Source organism: Cebus imitator, unplaced genomic scaffold (assembly GCF_001604975.1).
Source record: "Cebus imitator isolate Cc_AM_T3 unplaced genomic scaffold, Cebus_imitator-1.0 Scaffold95, whole genome shotgun sequence".
Classification (NCBI taxonomy): domain Eukaryota; kingdom Metazoa; phylum Chordata; class Mammalia; order Primates; family Cebidae; genus Cebus; species Cebus imitator.
In genome coordinates, this window is record NW_016107410.1 from 4,715,382 (window position 1) to 4,737,028 (window position 21,647).

The 21,647-nt window shown below is 38.7% G+C and overlaps 1 protein-coding gene across 1 annotated transcript in view; it reads right to left on the minus strand.

Annotated features, from left to right (window-relative positions):
* The window catches only part of NCKAP5 (NCK associated protein 5), a 977,727-nt gene extending 956,532 nt beyond the window's left edge, over positions 1 to 21,195 (minus strand). The window contains exon 1 of the mRNA XM_037741167.1: positions 20,742 to 21,195. The gene's annotated coding sequence lies outside the window, so the exon portion shown is untranslated. The remainder of the gene's footprint in view (positions 1 to 20,741) is intronic.
* Positions 21,196 to 21,647: the final 452 nt, after the last annotated feature.

Consider the following 21,647-nt stretch of genomic DNA (forward strand, 5'->3'; position numbering starts at 1 on the left):
TCAGGTAGTCCAGCTGTCCACCTCCAGAGAAGTGCACAGTATTATTATTTTTATTTTACTGATCAAACTATTAAGACCCAGAATTATTTCTGAGAATTTGTTGATGGCGAAATACTGGTGGGGTGAGGTGTTTTAGGGAGTGACTAGACCTAAAGTTCTCTGGTTTGGGGGTCCAACATCATTTTTACTATATCATATGCAAGTTCAGTAAATTCCTTAAATCTGTGGACTAAGGATTATCAAGATGACATAAAGAGAAGTTCCTATTCCCAACCTTTTCCCAGGCCTGGATCAGGAGCAACGAGTTTCTGCTTTTGTACCAAAGGCTCCACACCCATCCTTCGAATCTCCCTGAAAAGCAACCTTTCTGTAGATTCTAGGCTATGTGGCTCATGTCTTATCTTTTCCTAATGGTCCACTGGATTGTAAGTTTTGGGGGAGAAATGACAATGGCATATTTGCAAAACCATTCCAGCACCTAGTACAATACTAGCTGCGTGGTTGGTACTTAACAGTTTTTGAATGAGTGATTGACTGCCCCATGATGGTTAATAGCCATGAGGGGTAGTTTGACAAGCACAATTGGTGAAGGAACCATATGCCATATTTCCCATCTTCTTTACCATCAAAGAGCTTCCTAATTTGGCTGTTTTGGGATACTCTAGAGGTGCCATAACCTTCAATTGGGGACTGGGGGAAAACTCATATGACTGGCAGGAGAAGCAGGAGGCTTGGCAATTCAACTGAGTTAACCACTTGAATTCAATCAAAGCTGCCTTTGGCTGAGAGCTTCAACTGCAGGCAGACACAGACCATCCTTCACTCAATCATTTGGTTCTTTCCTTGGGTTCAACTCCCACGTTGTGAAATGAGGAAATTATTTACTTCCATAGCTAGTGACCTCATGGCAATTTTAAGAAGAAATTGTCTCCCAAATGCAGCACCTTCTTCAATATTTTGAATGATTATACCCTGCTGTGAAATTATTTACTTCTCCTAGTCTGCTCAGTCTCCACACAAACACTACACACATACTAGTGTAGTCAACCAAGTAAGGCCAGAACAGACATTTTTCCTAGAGATGAAATTATATTAAATCAACATAAGCCTCAAGCCCCATATTGAGAATTTATTTCTGGTTTAGTTTCTCTTTTCTGATATGGTTTTAAGTTAGAATGAAACACTAGACTAGGACCAAGGAACGACAAAGGATGTCAAGAGCCTCGTATATACTTAAGAGAGATTGAACTTTCTACTTTATTACTGAGCATTCTCCATCAGCTTTACCTTAGACACCCACTGTGATCCAGGGCAGGTCTGCAATAGATTCAGGAGCTGGCTTTAGTGGGGCATCCCATAAATCAAGGTTTTTAGTGTATGGAACCCTACTTTGCCCTTCCTTCAGATTCCAGGGAGAAATCTGACCTCAAAGGATATGAGGAGAGGCCTTAAATGTCTTCTTTTAGATAATAGGCAATGCAACCAGTGGTTCCAACAGGGAGAATTGTGCTACCAAAATTAAAAGCAGCTGCTGAAACTTAGTAGCAATAGATGTTGGCAGCAGAATTTCAAAGACTCCATTTATGAGGTACATATTATAGTTCTAATGGGCAGCTGAGCAGATGGATGCCTGAAGTTACCTGGAGCCAAAAGAGCTTGGAGAGGCCCTGCCTGTGCACTCAAGGCCAGAGGGATGGTGCCACAGCAGACAGAATTCAGCAGCCAAAAGTAATAATCTAGGCTCTGAGATTATGTCATTCCCAGGGACCCCTCAATTGCTAGCCTTCTTCCACTCTGTCAGATTTGCTGTTAGATATTTCTTCCTATGGATTTTCAAATGTTTTAATGTATCTCCCTCCCCTTGTTCAAACACACAACATATACCTTAAAAGAAGGAAAAGAGAGCAAATTAAAAGTTAATGGATGAAATGCTGCTGTAGATTCTATAGTTAAACAGACCTAAGTTTAGCTCCTGACTCTACCACCAAGCTCAAGTGATTCAACCTCTCGAATTTCTCAACCTCTCAGAGCCTCAAATGCCTCAACTGCAAAAACAAACAAACAAACAAACACAACATCTTTTGAAGAGAAAATTAGGCAAAAAATACAAAGCACCTGGCACATGGTAATGGCAAACACTAACACAGTAGCTATTATTATGGTTTGCTATTACAACAGTGTCTGACACCCGGTAACATAGCAAATCTGAAAGATGGGACAGGAGACACCTTCCTAATGCATGGGGGCTGGAGAGTGACTTCCAGGCAAGAAGAAAGAAGCCTAAAGTGGTCATGGGGGAACAATGAGGATAAACTCTTATCTCCTCTCCTCCTGCCCGCAACACACCACTCCCCTGCTTCAGAGCCTTTTCTCTTTGCAGGCAGTGATGGCATTTGAAAGGTTCTTGTCTTCATGGAGTAAAGGATTATTAGCAGCCAACAATCTAATTTCAAACTAAAATAAATGCACAAAGTGTGGGATTCTCTCTATCAGTTGGGACTTTATAAATAGAGATGATTTTATTTCATTGTTATTTTTTATTTTTCCATAAGTTATTGGGGTACAGGTGGTATTTGGCTAAATGAATACGTTCTCTAGTGGTGATTTGTGAGGTTTTAGTGCACATATCACCCAAGCAGTATACACTGCAGCATATTTGTAGTCTTTTAATTCCTTGCCCTCTTCTCACACTTCCCCCTGAGAGCCCAAAGTCCACTGTATCATTCTTATGCCTTTGAATACTCATAGCTTAGCTCCCATATATCAGCGAGAACATATGATGTTTGGTTTTTCCATTCCTGAGTTACTTCACTTAGAATAATAATCTCCAAACTTCACAATTAGAGATGTCTTTTATTTCTTAGATTCAACCCCTAATAAAGACAGGGTGTTTTCTCCACCCAGTTCTCCCAATACCACCATCACAAAACAATTTTGTTGCCCTGGAAATCAACACAACACACCTTATTGTGTGCCCCCGTCCTCTTCTCCTCACCCATCTTGCCCACACCCCTCAGTAACTAGGAACAAAGCTGGCAGTGCAGCTGCTGGTCAAGGCTTGCACATGTGTGTTGGAGAGGAAGAGGAAGTGTCCAAACCATTGAAACTCTTTTTTTTTTTTTTTTTTTCACTAACTCAGAGGTAACGTTTACTGTCCAAGATGAAAATATCCTTTTAGCATGCAGCCTTTGTAAATACTTTACTAAATAGAAACTGTGCTTATTCATCTTGCCTGACTATGGCCGGCTCTCCTTCTGTTCCTTAGGAAAACTACATGTAATTTCCAAAGACTAATGGTGGACATCTACTTTCACAGAAAAGTCAAAGAGACATTACAGCCAACAGTTTGAAGAACAAGAATAGCTAGCAGACCAAGACACAACAACAAATTAACGCTTTTCATGATGTCTAGCAGTCTTTACCTTAAATGTATGTGATTAAAATAAGAACTTGAAGTTAACTTTACAAGGCAGCCTCAGATTCTTTTATTGTGAGGGAATCACAGGACCTACGGGCATTGCAAACTGTGGGAAGCGGTGGAGGGGGCTAGGAAAGGCTGAGGGAGAAGGTTCTCAAAAGCTCTGAGTCAGAGCTCAGCTATTTGGGGGATTCCATTCATCCCCCTGGGGGTTAGTAAAGCAGAAAAGACAACCATCTCTAACCTCTGATAGTAAACAAGGGAAAGAACCCAAAACTCCACAGGATTTTGATGGATAAAACAAGCCCTGAAAAGAACTACCTTAACCATCATTCTCAGCAAACTGACAGAAGAGCAGAAGATCAAACACCGCATGTTCTCACTCATAGGTGGGTGTTGAACAATGAGAACACATGGACACAGGGAGGGGAGCANGGGGGTCAGTTGGGGGGAAATAGGGGAGGGACGGTGGGGGGTGGGGAGCTGGGGAGAGATAGCAAGGGGAGAGATGCCAGATGTAGGTGATGGGGAGGAAGGCAGCAAATCACACTGCCAAGTGTGTACCTATGCAACAATCTTGCATGTTCTTCACATGTACCCCAAAACCTAAAATGCAATAAAATAAATAAATGGGAAAAAAACAAAAAAAAAGAGTTGAAGAGTTTGAGAAAAAGGCAATATTCATAGGAATGTAAGGGCAAGGCTAAAGCTATGACTCGGCTCATTGCCCTCCGCTAACAGAGTTCATCCACCCAAACCACCCCCAAACACCCCAACCACCCCCGCCCCCTTGTTTCATTTAGGCTAACGTTGAAGGGTGTAAACACACCCCAGGCATGCCCAACCAATGGGAAGGAAACCCCTACCTAAGGTTAGAAATGGAGTGGGGAGAACTCACATGTGGGTAACACAGGGTTGATTGCGGCCCCTGAGGGGCAATTATCGGCAATTTGAAAATACATCCTGTAGGCCTGTATTTAAGGTGCAATGGGAGCTGCAAAGTAGTGGTGTGTAAAATATGGTTCTTGACTACATGGAGATTATAATCTCATTAGGAAAACAGGTCATGTGAAATATCGAGAGGGCAAAAAATAAAATGAAGGCAATTTGGCTCTGACTCATCCATATAAAGAAAGCAAGTTGAATATCAGGGTGGAAAGACTGGCTCCCCTGCTGTCCTGGGAACGGGCATTTACAGCATCTATCACCCCTGGTATTTGTGTGTGATATGGGAAGTGGGCACGCAACTCAGGCTCGGCCAAACACCCCCATCTGTTTCTGTATCAAGACCTTTGAATGCAAAGGCTCAGGGACAGTCAGGCTCACTCACAGTGTCTACAGCAGGATTATCAACCACCGTGATGCCCTGGCCTTACTGCTTTTGTCCAGAGATAATCCCTGTGCTTCCTGCTTCTGAGCCCCTGGGCTTGATTTGGCTCCAGTCTGTTTGCTGCTTCCCCAATCTCCTGTTGATTCTGAGTCCTAGACTGTGGCTTCTTCAGCTGGTTTCTGCTGCCTTTCAACCCAAAATACTGACTTTTTAGGCCATCTGCTTGTAGGAAACTCCTTGGTTTCTCCTCTGTTATTATGAGCTTTTAAAAAGGAAGAACTATGCTTATGATTCTCTTGACACTGACAGCTCCTGAGGATGGGCATATTTCATTGTTAAAAATTTAAAGGCATCAGATAAGGAATATCCTTTTTGTGTTCCTTTTTACCATGATCTGGCATATGGTAGATGTTCATTTTGCTATTAAAAATTAAGTTCTACTTCTTCTATTGGAATTCTTCAGGACCTGTGGCTAGTCACTAAACCTCCCCGAGCCTCCGTTTCCTCATGTGCAAACAGGGATAATAATTCCTCACTCATCAGATTCTTGATGAAAACTAATTGAGATATATTGAGAAATAATTGGTCTTTTCAACAAATGGTGCCGAAACAACTGGATATCCACATGCAAAAAAATAAAGCTGAACCACTACCTACCTCATACCCTCTACAAAAATGACCTCAAAATGGATGGCAGATGTAAGCATAAAAGCTAAAACTATAAAACTTCCAGAAGAAACATGGGAGTATCTCTTAATGACCTTGCATTTTAAAATAAAAAGAAAAGCTACAGAATGGGAGAACACATTTTTAAAACGTGTATCTGAAAAGGGCCTAGTATTCAGAATATACTAGGGTTTTGGGGAGAATGAAAGTGACTACTAATGTGTACAAGGTTCCTTTCCGGAGTAATAAAAATGTTGCAAAATTTTATAGTGCTGATGTTTGCCAAACTGTGAATATACCAAAAACCACTGCATTATATCCTTTAAGTGGTATGCAAATGATACTTCAATAAAGTTATTAAAAATTTAAATGAGAGTGTATACATAATGGTGAACATGTATAAAATATATGTATTGAACCATTGCATACATATGTTTTAAAACATGTTTTAAAATGCATATTATATATGTATGTTATACATATATAAGGCTTTTCATGTAGTAAATGCTCAAAATATTTTAGATTTCTTTGTTTTATTGATAATGATGGATTGAGGCAGAAAGTACTGGAGATAGCATGACAGGGGGAAGGAGGCTCAAGCTGGATTCCTCCTACCCAAAGCAATTGGACTAACACATTCTTTTGTAAGAATCCTCTCTATTTCTCATAGAAGCTGTAAATTGCGTACACATGTGTCTTACCTGTATTCTCACCTGTCATCACTGTATTCTAAAGGCCAAAATGGCTCTGCCCTCCCTGGCCTTTATCCCTTCTGTCAAAATGCATTTAAAATGCTGCTCACTCTCTTTCTTACCTGTTACGCTCTGACTTTCCTGTGGTCTCACCACACACTGTGTTTTTTTTCCTTTTGCTTATTTATGTAGACTGAATTTATCACAAAGTGTAATTATCGATATTCAAATTTTTATATAAAGCCAAGAGTATGTTTTCTTTATTTTGTGTGTGTGTGCATTTGCTAATCCGTTTTTCATGAAAACACAGCAAAAAGGTTAGATTAATATACACCAACATTACAAAACTGTCTCTGGGTGAGGGGATTGCATGTGATTTTTAAAAACCCTCTTTCATATATTTTGCAGTATTTTCCAAATTTTCAACAGAGAATCATGATTAAAAACATTTTATAAATAGGAAAACATTGCATACTTAAATATGATGTTTGCCCAAAGAGGGATTATGAAGAGAACTATCCCCAAAGTCAGGCTCCTCCAAAGATGTATCAGAACATTCACTAGAAGAAATGTTGTATGAGTCAGCTTGATGCGCAAGTTCCCTTTGTTGTGAGCCTCCTGGGGAAACTAGGATGAAATATGCATCTGTCTATTTCAGCCCAAGGCAGCAGTCAAGCGTTTAGTTTGCAGATTTAACATGGAAATTTGTACCTTTGCTCATACGCCTTTTGAACTTTCCTTGGCACTTTCCTTTCTGGTTGGATTCCTTCTAAGTGAAGAAAAGCTGAATGATTTGTATCACCAGGTCCCCACACATATATTTACAGGCTTGAAAAAAAAATCCTAGTCTAGACAATAATTAAAGTCAGAAATGTAGCTTAATTAAAAGACATCTTTTCTGAGCCCTGGGGGCCATTCCTAAACACTCATGACCAGCAGTGTTTACCCAGACTGTTCTGGGGGTGCACTTGGGGATAGCCTCTTGGGCACAGTCTCTTACAGCAAGTGTGAGAATAACAAGGATTGATGAGGGTGGTAGGTGTAGGTGGGTGTGAAGAAGATGAAAGAGAGATGTTTTTCTGAATGCATAAGGACAAATGTCAAGGATCACTGTGGAGCAACTAAGACATCAAGGAAGCAGAAATCAAATTCGATCAGCTAGGAACCTAGAAAACGCTTAGTCAGAATATGCCCAGAAATCACAAACCACCAACTCTAGAGGCTTTGTTGGCCATTAGATATATTTTGGCCAGCTTATGAAATGCTTTTAAAAAAATAATACTAGCTTTTAAAATGGAGAGATTTTGCCTAAAAGTCAAAATTTTCAACTGTCTTTTGAGTAACTGAAAAAAGTAAAACACAGATTCAATTTCTTTCCTGCAACAGTTGCTAGTGCTAAGCAACAGCTACATCCTTCAGGTATTTAACAGGACATGCCCTCCAGTTCACCCACACTCACAAATCCCTGCCATCGCTACTACAATGCAATCCAGTGGCAGTTCCCTTATCATGCAGCTGATTTTGTTTTTCTCACTCCTAGCAGGTTTCCATTATCTATATCACCTTATGGCCTTTGCAGCTATTTGAATCTGAAGGTCTCCCCATCACCCTCTCATACCCATGCTCCTTCCCCTGCCCATGCCTTACCACAGTCTGTAGTTCATCTAGAATCCTCCTTTCTTTGTGTTGGTTGGTGCCTTATTAGAAACAAATCAGGATTCAATCCTGGGCTACTTTGTAAGCATTGTAATCTTCTGAGAAAATAGGACAACAAATAGAAAAGCATCTGGACATGGAGCCGGTAAACTAAGATTCAATTCCCACTAATACTAGAACTAACTTAAACTGTCGAAAAACATGTGCGTTCAGATCCCATATCCTTAATTTTCTAGTTTGAGATCTTGAGCAGTCTGCTTAACCTGTCTGAAGCTCTCTCCTTATCTGTGATTGTAAAAATTTGCCCTACCTGACTCACTGGATTATAGTAAAAACCAAAGAAGATATTGTAAGGAAGTGATTTAGACAGCTCCTATGACTAAATCAATTTAAGATAATTTTTGGCCAGATTATTAAATTACTTTGCATGAGTTGATGAAAAATCGGCCTCACCAGATTTTCCAAACTCTCTCTCTGAAAAAGCAAATAGTATAATGATATGGCTGTCAATATCTTTTTAACATTTGCCCAACTCTGTATGTTTTTTACCAAGTGTACAAAAGTGCTTTAAGTGTGTATATAGCCTTTCTCCCTAACTATCTAGAACACTCAACTAACTAAAAATCTGTCTTCCCAGTGTCTACAATGCCCACTATTTCAGGTTTCCATATATAAGAAATTTTTAACTGGCTTATAACATATTTCTGGTTTGTACTATAAATATGTATATACACTTAACTTGAATTAGTAGATATAACAATGGCATTCTGATTTACAGAACCTAAGAAAGAGAGAATATAAAGAATTTGATCACAATACTATTAGGTTGGTGCAAAACTAATTGCGGTTTGCCATTACTTTCAATGAAAGTTTTCTTAAAAAGGCAGTTTTCTCATCCCCACCTCTGTCAGCTTTCATAGAGTTGAAGAGAGTTAAGACCTTATTCTCGATGAGGCTTTGGCTTAAGGAAATGTTCTGGCTGGTTTGGTCTTCCTTCAAGACCACTAAATGGCAAAGGTGCAATTACTTTTCAGCAACCTAGTAATAATTCTAAGATTAAAAATATTTTCTGAATATTAAAAGAATAGGTATTTATGACAAATAATTTGGTTGTGGCTATAGTCATTGTTGTAGGTACAGGCGCACCATGGTGATATTGCAGGTTGGGCTGCTGACCACTGCAGTAAAGTGAATATTGCAATAAAGGAAGTCACACAAATTTGTTGGTTTCCCAGTGCAGAGAGAAAGTTATGTTCACACTATGCTACAGTCTTTTAAGGGTGTAGTAGCATTATGTCTTAGAAACAATGTGTATATCTTAGTTTAAAGACACTTTGTTGCTAAAAATGCTGATTATAAGTGGTCAGCATGTTTAATCTTTTTGGTGGTGGAGCATCTTGCCTTGATGTGGATGCCTATGGACCAATCAGGGTGGTGCTTTCTGAAGGCTGGGATGGTGGTGCCAATTTGTTAAAATAAAAAAATAAAGTTTGACATTGATTGATTTTTCTTTTCATGAAAGTTTTCTCTGTGACATACAATGCTGTTTGATAGTTGAAGCCAACCCTCTCACACCCTGCTGCTACTTTATCAACTAAGTTTATGAATATGCTAATCATTTGTCATCATTTCAACAATGTTCACTGCATCTTTACCAATAGTAGATACCATCTTAAGAAATCACTTTCTTGGCTCATCCATAAGAAGCAACTCCTCATCTGTTAGAGTTTAATCATGAGATTGCAGCAATTCAGCCATATCTTCAGGCTCCACTTCTTTTTTTTTTTATTTTAAGTTCTGGGGTACATGTACAGATCGTGTAGATTTGTTACATAGTTATACACGTACCATGGTACTGGTTTATTGCATCCATTGTCCTATCAACTATATTAGGTATTTCTCCTAATGTTATCCCTCCCAAATTCCCGCAACCCCTGCTATTCCTTCCCTAGCCCCTCACCCCCTAGACCCCAGTGTGTGATGTTCCCCTCCCTGTGTCCATGTGTTGTCACTGTCTATCACCCACTTATTAGTGAGAACATGTGGTGTTTGCTTTTCTATTCTTGTGTCAGTTTGCTGAGAATTATGGTTTCCAATTTCATCCGTGTCCCTATAGAAGATATGAACTCATCTTTTTTATGGCTGTATAGTGTTCCATGGTATATATATGACACAATTTCCTTTATCCAGTCTCAGAAGGAATGCCACACAACTACAACCATCTGATCTTTGACAAACCTGACAAAAACAAGCAATGGGGAAAGGATTTCCTATTTAATAAATGGTGTTGGGAAAGCTGGCTAGCCATATAGAGAAAGCCGAAACTGAATCCCTTCCTTACGCCTTATACAAAAATTAACTCTAGATGGATTAAAGATTTAAACATGAAGCCTAACACCATAAAAACTCTAGAAGAAAACCTAGGCAATACCATTCAGGACACAGGCATGGGCAAGGACTTCATGACTAAAACACCAAAAGCAATAGCAACAAAAGCCAAAATAGACAAATGGGATCTAATTAAACTTAAGAGCTTCTGCACAGCAAAAGAAACTGTCAATAGAGTGAATCGGCAACCAACAGAATAGGTAAAAAATTTTGCAATCTACCCATCAGACAAAGGGCTAATATCCAGAATCTACAGAGAGCTTAAACAAATTTACAAGAAAAAAACAAACAACCCCATCAAAAAGTGGGCAAAGTATATGAACAGACACTTTTCAACAGAAGACAGGCTCCACTTCTAATTCCAGTTCTTTTGCTCTTTCTACCATATCTGCAGTTATTTTCTCCCTGAAGTCTCAAACCTTTCAAAGTCATCCATGAAAGTAAAAATAACTTCTTCCAAACTCCTGTTAATGATGATATTTGACTTCTTTCCACAAATCACAAATGTTCTTAATGGCATCTAGAATGGTGAATCCTTTCCAGTAACTTTTCAATTTAGTTTGCCCAGATCCATCACAGGATCTGTAAGACTATCTATGATGGCTTTAGTCTTACAAAATGTATTTCTTATATAATAAGATTTGAAGTTTAAATTACTTCTTCATCCTGGGCTACAGAATGGATGTTGTGTTGACAGACATGAAAGCAACATGAATCTCCTTGTACATCTCCTTCAGAGCTCTTCAGTGATCAGGTGCATTGCCAATGAGCAGCAATATTTTGAAAATAGTCTTTTTTTTCTGAACAGTAGGTCGGAATGGTGGGCTTAAAATATTTAGTAAGCCATGCTATAAACAAATGTGCTATCACCCATGATTTGTTATTTTATTTTTAGAGTACAGGCAAGGTAGATTTAGCATAATTCTTAAGGATCCTAGAATTTTTGGAATGATAAATGAGCATTGGCTTCATATTAAAGTGACTAGCTGCATTATACCCTAACAAGAGAGTCAGCCTGTACTTTAAATATTTGAAGCCAGGCTTTGACTTCCCCTCTATAGCTTGAAAGTCCTAGATGATATCATCTTCCAATATAAGGCTATTGCACCTATATTGAAATCTTTTTTTTTTTTTTTTTTTTATAAGACAGAGTCTCGCTCTGTCTCCAGGCTGGAGTGCAGTGGTGCAGTCTTGGCTCACTGCAACCTCTGCTTCTCAGGTTCAAGCAATTTTTCTGCATCAGCCTCCTGAATATCTGGTATTACAGGCATGTACCACCAAGCTAATTTTTGCACTTTTAGTAGAGATGGGGTTTCACCAGGTTGGCCAGGATGGTCTCAATCTCCTGACCTTGTGTTCCACCCACCTAGGGCTCCCAAAGTGCTGGGATTATAGGCATGAGTTACTCCACCCAGCCAAAAATCTGTTCTTTAGTATTGCCACCTTCACCATTCATCTTAGCTGGATCTTCTGGATAACTTACTGCAGCTTCTGCATTAGCACTTGCTGCCTCACTTTCACTTTTATGTTATAGGGATGGCTTCTTTCTTTAAACCTCATGAGCCAACCTCTGGTAGTTTCAAACGTTTCTTCTGCAGTTTTCTCATCCTCACCCATCAGTTTTCAGAGTTGAAGAGAGTTAAGGTCTTGTTCTAGATGAGGCTTTGGTTTAAGGAAATGTTATGGCTTGTTTGGTCTTCTTTCAGTACCACTAAAACTTTATCCATAACAGCAGTGGATCCTGTTTTGCTGTTTTTGTGTCGTTCATTGCTCACTGGAGCAGCACTTTTAATTTTCTTCAGGAACATTTCCTTTGCATTCACAACTTGGCTAACTGGAGCAAGAGGCCTAGCTTTCAGGCTGTCTCAGCTTTCAACATGCCTTTTTCACGAAGCTTTATCATTTCTGGCTTTTAATGTTAAGTAAGAGATGCACGACTCTTCCTTTCACTTGGACACTTTAGAGTCATTGTAGGGTTATTAACTGGTCTAATTTCAATACTGTTGTCTCTCGCGGAAGTGGAAAAGCCAAGGATAGGGAGAGAGATGGGAGAATGGCAGGTTGGTGGAACAGTCAGAACACACACATATATTGATTTTAACTTCACCCTCTTATATGGGCATAGTTTGTGGTACCTCAAACCAATTGCAATAGTAAGATTTAAAAAATCACTGATCACAGATCACCAAAGCAGATATATTAATACTAATAAGTTAAAAGTCTGAAATATTGTGAGAATTACCGAGATGTGACACAGAGATACAAAATGATCACATGTTGGGAAAATGGTGCTGTTAGACTTGCTCAATGCAGGGTTGTCACAAACCTTCAATTTGGAAAAAATCATATTATCTATGAAGTGCAGTAAAGCAAAGCACAATAAAACAAAGTATTCCTGTGTTTATTGTGGAGAAATACTGTTAACATTCATTTTCAAATTTTTCAAAATCACTATTTTAAAGGACAGTGTAATGTATTTCATCTTATGAATGTAGCATTTTTATTCATTTGATTCACAATGATTAATGATAAATCACTATTAAACCATTTTATAAATGAGCTATGTTTTACTTATTACCTTAATATTTATGAATTAAAAACAAATTCAGCAATACAAAAATATAAGATGAAAGTAAAAATTATCTTCTCATTTTAATGAAAGTAATTTCTAACTTTTATTTGTATGTAGACACACATATGTAGATGAAGACATCTTTAAAATGAATTCCTAATTCACTTACTTTTAGCCTACATTTACCACTTACTATATCATAGTCATTATTCCAATCAACTAGATCTACATCAGTTTGTAATGGTTGCACAGTATTCTATTCCCTATTACCTATTTAACCATCACCTACCGATGGACTTCAGATTATTTTCAGTTTTCACTAGTTTTTTTTTATGTTTTACCATTAAAATTGTAATGAAAAAATTGTACAAGTAGATATTTGTACAGATCATGTATTTCCTTTGAGCAGATTAAATTATAACAGAATATATTAAAATACTCTAAATTATAATAGAATAAATTAAAACACTCCAACATCTATTGGTAAAATGCTTTCCATAAAAGCCGCACAAATTGGCACTCCACCATCAAATTATGAGACAGCCTGTCTCTTAACAAACTACCTCATATCTGATCAGAGTATTACAGCAAGATGCAGAGAAAGATATAAAATAGTATATCATATAAGTCTGAGAGGGAGGCAACTGCCAATCTTGTTGTAGGTTCTGTAAAAACCAGGGCAATAGAGAAAGGACCTAAACATTTTGGTAGAACTGAAATGGAGAGGCAGCAATCTTCATTTCCTTTAAAATTGGGCCAGAACCTAGCTTATTCACAGGTCCTTAAAAATATGTGATTTCTGCTCATTTAAGAATGAAAGCCTGATTAACACATTCAGTATCTTACCTTCCAATATTCTACCAACTAAGTCTAATTACCTATTGTGCTACTACCTGCCTCTCTTTGAAATGCAAAATCATAGGGAGCCTAATGAAATGAGAACATGGTCCAAGTACTGGATCATTTCCTGGTGATGATGTGACAATAGCAACCTGTGAAACTAGGGCTGATGATATCATCCTGAGTCATGGAAGCTCTAAACATCTGTCAGCCTCTCTCTTTCCTCTCATCCTTTATCCTCTTTCCAATCCATCTCTGCTGATTCAGCTTACAGGATGTCTGCTATATCTGTCACACCCTCTCCACACCAACAACATTGGTTTGGGTTCTCCTCAATCTCTAGGAGGATCATTTCCACAGTTTACTAACTGCTGTCCTTAGGTTCTTTTCCACTCATACCTTGACAGGGCTGATTTCCTAACCTAACTAAAGCCCTTGCTGACTTCCTACTGCCAACAGGACAAAGCTGATCCAAAGGCATGTTGGTCAAAGCAGAAGAGTATAACTTACTTAAAATTTCATTTTCTTGATTTCTGATTGTAAAACATTTGACATGTGGCATATTGACATCTATTTACACTTTTGCCTTATGCTCAAAAATTGGTAAGGTTGACTGAACTCTGAGGTGTCCAATTAACTAGTTTCCTTAAATAGCACCTTTAATCATGTTTATTGGTGTATAATTTATACGTAATAAAATTTTCCTTTTCAAAGAGCACAATTCAGTAGGTTTTAATATATTCATAGTGTAATACAATCAGCACCACTATCTAATTCGAGAACATTTTGTCACCTCGAAAAGAAAGCCTATACCCATTACCAGTTACTTCCCAGTATCACTTGTCCAAGCCCTTAGAAATAACTACTCTCTTTTTCTATGGATTTGCCTATTCTGAACATTTCACATGGAATTATACACTATGTGACCTTTTACATTTTGCTTTTTAAACTTAACATAATGTTTTCAAAGATAAATCATGTGGTATATAAATCGGTGTTTTATTCCTTTATATGGCTAGATAATATTCCACTGTATGAATATACCACATTTCCTTTATCCATTTATCAACTCATTGTCATTTGGTTCTTTCCACTTTTGGGTAAGTATGCATAATGTTGCTATGAACACCCATGTACAAATTTAATGTGGACATATATTTATAGTTCTTTTGTGACTACATGTAGTAGTGGACCTGATGGATCATATGGAAACACTACGTTTAGCATTTTGAGAAACTGCCAAACTGTTTTAAAAGTGGCTACACATTCCCATCAGCAATGTATGAGGGTTCTAACTTCTTCAAATTCTTGCCAACATTTATTTTTGTCCATCTTTTTTATCACAGCTGTATTAGTGGGTAAAAAGTGGTAACTAATTTGGTTTTTATTTGTGTTTCCCTAAAACTAATAATGTTGAGCATATTTTATGCGTTTAGATCATTTGTATATCTTCTTTTGTGAAATGACTATTTGAACTGTTTGCTCATTTTTTAACTGGGTTGTCTTTCTATAGCTGAGTTATAAGCTTTCTTTATATATTCTAGTTAAATAATACTCTTTTGTATTTTTATCCTACTTGGAGTTTATTGAGCATCTTGGATATGTAGATGTATGTCTTCCATCAAATGTGGCATGTTTTTGGCTGTTATTTCTTCAAATATTCTTTCTGTTCCTTCCTATCTTTCCTTTTTCTCAAACTCCCATAATGTGTATATTGGTATCCTCTTTCTTGAATTCTCATAGTGTGTATTTAACATATGAATGTCCCAAGGAAAAGCATCTTTGCACTTAATAAATTCTGAGTCAGGTAAAATAAAGATAAGATCTGAGACTGGGAGTTTGCAGGGAGCTGGCAGAAAGGGCAAATTATGACAATTTTGGGGTGAATAAATTTTTGTCCCTTCCAGTAGTTTCTAGGGTGGTTGAAATTCTATTTAACATTATAGTCATAAAACAGCAATACTTGGTAATAGTAATGACCTAGTAGTGACTAGCCTACTGGTTTACATAGCTCCTGTAATCACAAAATTGTTAGGCTTCAAGCTAGGAAGAAGGGAATGAAAAAGGGCAAGTTAAATGCCATACAGTTCACTGTTCTGGGTGAGATTCAGCTAATTTTTCCCCTGAATAAATGCTCCTCAGATTATTGCAAGCCTTTCTTTAATTTCCTGAGTTCCAGAAACATTGATTTTGGCTATTTTTGTCAGTGTCTTCTTGCTCTTTTGGAGAAGCAGATTTTCAGAGGTCCTTACTCTACCATTTCAGAAGTACTTCTTCCCCCTAGCATTCTTAGAAACTAGAAATGGGGGTTTAAGTGGTTTATTTTATCATGTATATTGTTGTCAAGTAATATTTCTTGGGTGCCCCACCTCTGGCCAGATCCTCTTTCTTCAGAGGTATCTTTTTGAGTCCTCTAAAACTTAAAATATAAAATTAATTCCAACTTATTCTTTTGTTATCACAAAGCCACTGCTATTACCAAGTATCACTGTTTAATAACTATAATGTTACATAGAATTTCAACCTGACAGAAATCAAAGACTTAAAAATTTTAACCAAACATACAGCATGGTGAAGGGTTGTCCAATTATAAGAGAAATATTCTATTATCTAGGATTTTTATTCTAACAGAATAATTACTACCTTGTATATACCTTCTTGTTACCCTTAATCACTGCAGCATGAGTTTTCTCCTACCTCTTCTAGACATTTATCTATAGACCCACAGATTCACTGTTGATATTCAGCAACATTTAGCAATGATCCAGAGCCCTGTACAGATATCTCAGTCCAGATAAATAGATTGCACACAAAGTAGATTAATGCAATAGATTAACCAGCCACTAGGATGTAAACAAAACAGAAGATTCCTCAGTGAATGTGCAACAACCAGAAAGATAAATTGTATGTGGGATTATAACTGGAGGTTAAGAACTAAAACATGGATTTCAGAAAATCATGGTATTAAATCTGGCTCCACCACTCACCAGCTCTGTGACTTTATCATGTAAAGCCACTTTATCATGTAAAGTCTCTACTTCTTCTCTGCAAATAGAAGTAATACCTGCTGCATCAGAATTTTGTGCAGATTAAATGGGATAATACATGTGTAGCATATAGCGTAGTGCAGGGCTTATAATAAGCCCTCAGCAAATGATAGTGTTAGCTGGTAACCTGAATACTCCCATTCCTGAGCACGCTGACTAACTGCAGCTATATGAATATATTTCAGTTCTGAAAAGCAAGGTATGTCTCAAAGGTCAGATTGTTGCCTGTAAATAGTCTCCATGTCCCACCTCAGAGCTCTTTCTCAGGCTAACTCATATATATGAATCTCCCTTGTGTGTACTACATGCTGCCTTATTACAAACCACAGACTTCAAGAAAGCGTGTCTTCCATTCATGAATGCATAAATAAAGCATCAACATTTATTGTGCATATTTCATGTGGCAGGCACTAATGTCAGCACTGGTGTAGGGTGATGAACAAGGTCCCTACCCTCACAGAGATTACTTTCAAGTAGAGGATGCAGGCAGATAATAGAGACTCCATTTTGTCATTAGAGACTCATAAAACTAAGATTTTAAACCAGGTATTTCCCTAACTCCCTCATAGCTTGAGCTTTGTTGTGATTCATATTTCATCCAGGACACTTCCATTAGTTGGATTTGAAAGTCAGAATGAAGATCAGGAGTTCTAGGTACTCAGTTTCTGCTGTTCCTGCCAGACGTGTCAGGTAATTTGCAACATCTATAGCAATGGCCCTAATATCCTATCTCTAGCTTCACTTGTTTCAAGAAACAAAGATGCTTGTTTTGGTGGAGGAGATGAGAGCAGAGGCAATGTGATCGTAGAGCTAGTGGTGGTAGCATTAGTTGCAATGGTTTGAATATCTGTCCCCTCCAAAACTCATGTTGAAATAAAATCCTCAAGGTGGCTGTATTACAAAGTGGAACATTTAAGAGGTAACTGAGTTATGAAGGTTCTGCCCTCATAAATGGAACAACCAATTCATGGATTAATGGATTAATTGGTTAATGGATTAATGGATTATCACAGAAGTAGGACTGGTGGTTTCATAAGAAGAGGAAGAGAGCTGAGCTTGCACGTTCAGGCTTCTCACTGTGTGATGCCCTGGGCCACCTCAGGACTCTACAGAGTCCCACCAGCGAGACAGAGGTGGTCCCTCAACCTTGGACTTCCCAGACTCCATAACTGTAATGAATTCATAAATCAATCTATTTTCTTTATAAATTACCCAGTTTCGGGGCATTTTTTCTGTTATATGCAACAACAACAACAAAAATGGACTGAGACCATCAGCTTCCTGAGTCCCAGCTTTGTGATAGTGACAGAGACATAGTTGTAAGTTCTCCCTGTTCCCCGTTTTCTTCTATAAGGAGGAATACCTGCTCAAACCAGTACACAAATCCTTTCTCCTTAAGCTAGCTGAAATAGACTATGTTGTTACTGAATCCTGACACAAACAGAGAAACAAATAAGAAAGAAATGAACAAATAAATAAACAAGTTAAGTATTGATTGCAGTAAATACCATGAAGAAAGAGTGATGAAAGATGAGGAAAGATTTTTCAGATGGACTTTTTTCAAAAGGCTCCTTTGACAAAAATGAATTTAAACAGAGACCTAAAGGAAAGGAGGAGCTAAGAGAAGAATCAGGGAAAAAGACTTCCAGGTAAAGCAAACATCAGCAGCAAAGTCCCAAAGATGGGGCAGGATTTGTTGATTTCACTCATAAGAGAGGACAGCATCTTTGGAAATTTGGGACAAATAGCACACTATGAAGCTAGAAAAGTAAGCAAGGACCAGAACTTCTCAAAGTGTGGTCCAGAGACTGGTGACAATCTGCAAGCTATTTGTGGCCGATCTGTGATAAGTACAAAAATTAAGAAAAATATTTAGAAGTGTTGTAGCAATATGACATCACCACAACATTCATGCAACATTTCTATTATATTTAAAGAAACTATCAGTGCATAATAAATTAGAAATTTAAAACACAAAACAGGTCCTTCATCATAGGTAGTTTAGAAGCATTGTTCTATATGTCTGGCCTCTCAAACTTTTCCTCTAAAGAGCCCAGTGGTAAATGTTTTAGGTTTTTCAGAGCCATAGATTCTGTGTTGCAACTACTCAGCCCTGCTGTGGTGACACAAAAGCAGCCGTAGACAAAATGTAAACAAATGGGTGTGGCTGTGTTTCAGTAAAACTTTATTTACAAAAAACACACGGTGGCAGATTTGGGCCTGTGATCTGTAGTTTGTCAACCCCTGTTCTAGGCCATAGGAAGGAGACTGGACTTGACTTTAAAGCCAACAAAACCACATGATTAACTGATGCCAACCTTCCCTCTTGATCCCCTCATTACTGCCTGCCCATATTTATAAAGTCTTTGTGTGACTGACTCAAAATCAGAAAGGACCTTGGAACTCCTCTAAGCTCTAATTCCATGCTCCTCTTTTAGCGATCTTGGTAAGCGAAGTTCCTGCTTACAGGACTTGTGTCCAAAGGCAGAGTCCCTTTTGTCTCTTACCTGTATCCCTCCAAAATGATGATGACACCATATACTCTGCATTAACCTGATGAGCCACTCAGAGCCCTACGCGAGGTCACAGTCTTATGTTCTCCAGGACCTGGCCAATCAATCACAGGTTTACATCGTCCTCTGAGTCATTAGGTCACCTCCACTGCCCCATTTTCAGAGGTGTGCCATCACATTTTTCTTTTCTGCAAAGCTGTGCTTTTGTCCAAACGAACCTCTGTGGCCACCATGCATCTCTGATGCTGTTATGTCTGAAACAGTTGCATTGGACAGGCAGCAAATCACATGTGTAGCCTTGTTTTTCTCTGGGCTCAAACACAGCCACAGACAGGAAAGCTTTCTGCGTTCACACGTGTCTCTGTCACACAGCCCCCATTTCATAAACACAACCCACCAGGCACACAGCAGAACGCCTATTCCCTCCTCTGGAGCACAGACCACTGTATGTGTAAGGAGGTGGATTCTCCCCAGTAGGTCTCTCGCACAGAGGGTATAGAGCTGAGGCAGCTTTTTCTGAAATCTCTTTTATTTAAGGTTTCTTTCATTGACTCAGGACAAACTGAATGGGTAAAACTTTGCTGTTGCAAGTTTCCTTAAAATATCCCCTTCTGGGCCTACTACCGTTTATCTTGGCAGCAGGTAGCTTGGAGAATTTTGGAAAGTCTCAGCTTGGCATAGCCTCAGAGCTACTGGCACATTAAAGATTAATAAAGCACATTTAACTGAACTCAGGACGCTGCAATGCGATCCTTCACCGTGAAATGTGCAAGATTCTTTGTTTGCAATGAACAAAATTGAAGCCAGAAAGGGCCTACCGTGACAAATTAAGATAGGAAACAATCAGGAGCTGGTATGTCTTTCACTGGTCAATTGATGGGTAGGAATCAATGCCCCTGCTCAGCCATCCTCTAACTTAGCATTCTTAGGAATTTAAGATCGGCGTCTGAGTATGACCCAAGAGCTGCGTATTTACTGAACTTGCAGCACCACAGAAATCATGCAACTGCACCTGCCTCCTTAAAATATTAGAAAAAGTTGATTCAGAGCGAATTCCCAAGTTAGCAGCTTCCCCAGTGAAAATCAGGATAAAGCAAGGCATTTCCAAATATTTTGGCTTTGCTTTAGTGAACCAGAATGCTTGGGTCTGGCTGAGTATTAACCCAGGAAGAGGGAAAAAAAGAAAAAAAAAAAACAACACTATTCACATGCATAGTGTTGGGCTGGCTGCAGAATGAACCAGACAACATGAAAATGAAAATAAAAATTAATCAGGCATATACATCCTAACTGTTGGTTCCTAAGAGGAATTAATCTCCAGACACCTGGATACACAGAAGCAAGTACTGGGCTAGGTCAGCAAAGGCAAACATTTTAAAATGTACCATCCTGAATTCTGGAAAAGCACTCGCAGACACCACGTGCCGTGTAATGCCCCGTGTCTATTTACACAGTGAGTGTGATCCCTTCATGTCCTCCAGAAAAATCACAGGCAAACTCTGCACTCTGCAAATCAGAGCTCTAGACCAGAGCACTTAACACATTGGGTGCTTTTCTCTACACCAACATCAACATTCAATGAAAAAAAAAAAAAAAAGAAAAGAAAATTCTGTCCTTACCGAGAAGGCACAGCAGACAGGGACGCTGAATGTTTCACTTTAGCCCACTCATAGCTTTCTCTTTCATTCGATCAATGTTCTAATGCTATTGAGGAGAGTTCCTGGGGTTTTCGGATCTTCCTTCAAGAGTTTTAATCACTGGTTTCCCCAGGCCGGGTTTAACAAACATCGCTGTGTTCTGTCAACATTTGCATGCGGCACCACATTGGGCAACCAGCCAACACACAGTTTCAAGAGGCAAGGAGAGAAAACTGACACCCTAACAAACATGCTTCCCTCTTTTGTGTCCTGTAAGGTGGTGCTCAAAGTGTCATCTTTGATTCTGACGGGAGCTAAAGATAGCCTCTTTTTATGACTTTCTCCACTGCCCCCGGACGAACGCCTTGCTGGGTTGCAGGAGCTGGGTTCTGCAAAGTTTGTTTTTTGTCTCACTGCCCTGAAGTTCTCCGCACAATCGCATGGTTTGCCTCTCCACCAGCTGCACTTTAAATGTATTTTAATTGGCTGGAATGTCGAAAGAATCCATTTGGCAGTCGTTTACATGTGAAGCACGCCCAGGGCAGCTGAAAGAGGCCCCAGAAGCAGCCGATTACTTCATCAAAAGCTGCAGTTTGAATACCATTGACTCCTACATAACTACAGTGAACTCAATTCTATAGGCAAGAAGGAGTAATTAATAATTTGCTGAGAAAATTCTTCATTCATCTAAATGCCAAAAAAGCAAAGGAAAAAAAAAAATCCCTGCAGACACAACAGTTCTTCTGAAAGGCTTGATTTATAGCCGCCAGTTCTACTCTTCACAAACATTGACTTTGTATAGCATTACAGGAGGGGTATAATGCATAATTCGGTTTGCCTGAAAAGTTAATTTAAGTAATTTTCCTTTTGAATGATCCCCTGAGATAC